This window comes from Cupressus sempervirens, chromosome 1 (genome assembly GCF_028749045.1).
Source record: "Cupressus sempervirens isolate cs-2001-9-10 chromosome 1, ASM2874904v1, whole genome shotgun sequence".
NCBI classification, from domain to species: Eukaryota; Viridiplantae; Streptophyta; class Pinopsida; order Cupressales; family Cupressaceae; genus Cupressus; species Cupressus sempervirens.
Genome location: NC_143118.1, coordinates 808,030,585 through 808,033,487, shown reverse-complemented (window position 1 = coordinate 808,033,487; position 2,903 = coordinate 808,030,585). Strand labels below are relative to the sequence as shown.

The following is a 2,903-nucleotide window of genomic DNA, read 5'->3' as shown; positions in this document are numbered from 1 at the left end:
GAGTTTTCAACAAAATTGTGATAAATCAAAGTAAATAGAACATACAGAAAGAGGGAATCTATTCAAATTGCAATTTTGATTTCTATCTTAAGGGTTCCATTTAGTCACCAATGGTTTTCTAAAGAGAATCTATTCAAATTGCAATTTTGATTTTTATCTCAAGGATTCCTTTTTGTCACTAATGGTCTTCTTCAAAGACTCAACCTTATTTTATTTAAATACATTATTAACAATAACCAAAATCCAATCGGAACTGTCAATGCAAGGACCAAAATGCACTTTTATTAATTAATTTAAAAATTATGTATAAAAGTTTTATGAACTTTAATTTTAAAAAAATATAAACAAATTGATTATGCAGGTGCATTTTTGCCCCTCCATAGCCATAACCCAATCACAGGACTTGACCTTCATTAGGGCTTACATCAAGGCCTTCATCAGCAAAAGCTAAAACCTAATAAAAGAGATGGATGATAAAAAATCAAGGTATAACTCTGTTAGTTATCATTTCCCTCGATATAATCTCTTTACAGCTAAAAATGGTTTTACAGTTTGACCACTTTAATAAATGTCAATTTGGAAAGTTCCATTATTTCACGAATAAACCTATTCAGATTGAGAAATGAAGAACCTCCTTCCCCAACCACTTTGAAAGCCGCCTCTTTCAAATCAATGCCCCTTTTTCTTAGCTCCTCTACTTTGAGACCCTCCATTAGTCCCCTCACCCCTCACTCAATCTCCTCCCTTGTGACCACCAGATTTTCATCAACATCCATTATCTCAAAATCCATGCCAATCTTCCACACTTCCTTGCAAAAATGGCGGTCCAGAAACTAATCAAAGAAATGGGGCCATCTGAGCATGGGAACTCCTATACTCATGTCTCCAAATGAGAGTTTCATCCACTGTGTGTAACAAACCCTCCTATGAAAGGGTGAGACGAAATCTTCACCTGAGGCATCCATTTCACAATCAGTCCCCGATCTTTCATCCTCTCTTCAAAACCCTTTGGGAGAATCACATCCATGTCCATCCAGAACACCCACAGAAAAGGGTTCTCGCTCTTCTCTAGCCCTAGTGACAACTCTTCCTGCTGCTCGTTTGATGTGACTGCAATGCTTCCGAACAACACAAAAATGATGGTATTGGGCAATTGGGAATCAAGTCAGTTGAGACAACTCTCATCCTGCTCCAAAAGACTTGATTGCTTGCTCAAATATTTTTCTTCCAAGAAATTCGGAAGAAAGACAGGCCCCACTACCAAAAAAGGTCAGTCGTTACATGAGAGAGCGTTTACTATGTGAAGAGTTCAAGCTCATCGAAGGTGTTGATGAGCGCATAGCCTGCCTTACTTTGAAATTGGGACTCACGAAGAAACTAGTAGAATTGAACGTCGGATGTATCGGTAGTCCGATAGGAGGAATAGAGATCACTTGGCAACAGAGGCGGTAGATTACTGCGCAAGCAAGCGATCATCTTGTCTTCCCTCTTCATATGCTCCAATATAATTATAAATCCTTTGTTATTACTAACACTTTCTTACAATCAAAACAAAACTTGAGGAATACTTACTTCCATAGATTTTGTACCTTTGACAGGAATATGTCCGAGGGAGAAAAGGAGGTTGGAGTAGCATTGAGCGATAGAGGAGGTGGCGCACATTCGCCAAAAGATCACTTGGGTCAATCCCATGTTGATGGCGACTTAATAAGTGTAAGACGTGAAAGATTCTGCAATAATGCAAGTGATGGGAAGAGCTCCTTCAGCTAAGCCACAACGCAGATGATGTTCCAAGGTTGGGCCAAGGTTTTCTATTGCAATTATGTACTCCCCAAGATTTGCGAGACGACTGTGATCCGTCGATAACCCATCTGGAATGGTGAGAAACATAAAATTTTGATCATCATTATCTATAATAGCTCCTTTCAAGGTGTGGTTGTGATTCCACTCAGTGTTGATGAAGGTGATGAAAACCCCTCGTGAAGAGAGGAGGTGGGAAAAATTAATAAGAGGATTGGTGGTGCCTTGCGTAGGGTAAGGTACCACCACTACGTGCAGGCCGTTCATCGTCATGCTGGCTTTGTAAATTGCTTAGAATGAAAGGAGTACTCCAACTTTCATGTATGAACACAGGGAATTGTAGAATGTTGGGTTGAAATGGTAATGTGAAGAATACGAAAACAATCACAAAAATCTACTCCTATTGGATCATTCAAAATGGGCGATCAGGTAGGCAGCTTCATATTTAATTAAATAATCTACCGACCCTTTTAAAGAATTTAAGCAAGCTACACATTGCTAAAATATGGTCAATTCTTTAAAATACTCTAATATGAATTGGATCAGATTTGGGTAAAGGCAATCTGAAGAAGCAGAAGTCCAAATATTTTAAGTTGTTTCTTCAGAAATTATAAGGAAACTCCGCATCATAAACAAATGACTATATTGTATGTTGAAGGATTTTTCTTATATGAAGAAGTTTTTTAAATTGAAAGATTGATAGAATGATTACCATCACATCTATTTATTTTTATTTTTATTAGTCTCTATTGTCCATAGACGGGGACTAATGTTTTCACTTCATTTTTCTATTAATTTTTGCTTCGAGAATCGTGCAAGACACTAAAATGATGCCATTAAAATCTACTTCTTACTCATTTCAATTTGTTTCTATTTTCCTCCTAATTTTACTTGCATTTCTATTGGCTCACAACTATTTTCTAGGCTTTCTTTTAATTTTGTTCACATAAAAATCAATTTTTTGGCAGCATACATTCCAACATTGTAGTCTACAATAGGGTTCTCTTGCTCCCTCTATAATAAATAAGAACCTAAAGGATGTGGCTGTGTGCTAAAATGTTGACACACTTCTTTGAGTCATTATATCCAAGATTGCTCAAGAA

At 37.1% G+C, this 2,903-nt stretch overlaps 1 pseudogene; it reads right to left on the bottom strand.

The window, feature by feature from the left end:
- Positions 1–545: 545 nt before the first annotated feature.
- Positions 546–2,073, bottom strand: LOC149580330 (7-deoxyloganetin glucosyltransferase-like; annotated as a pseudogene).
- Positions 2,074–2,903: the final 830 nt, after the last annotated feature.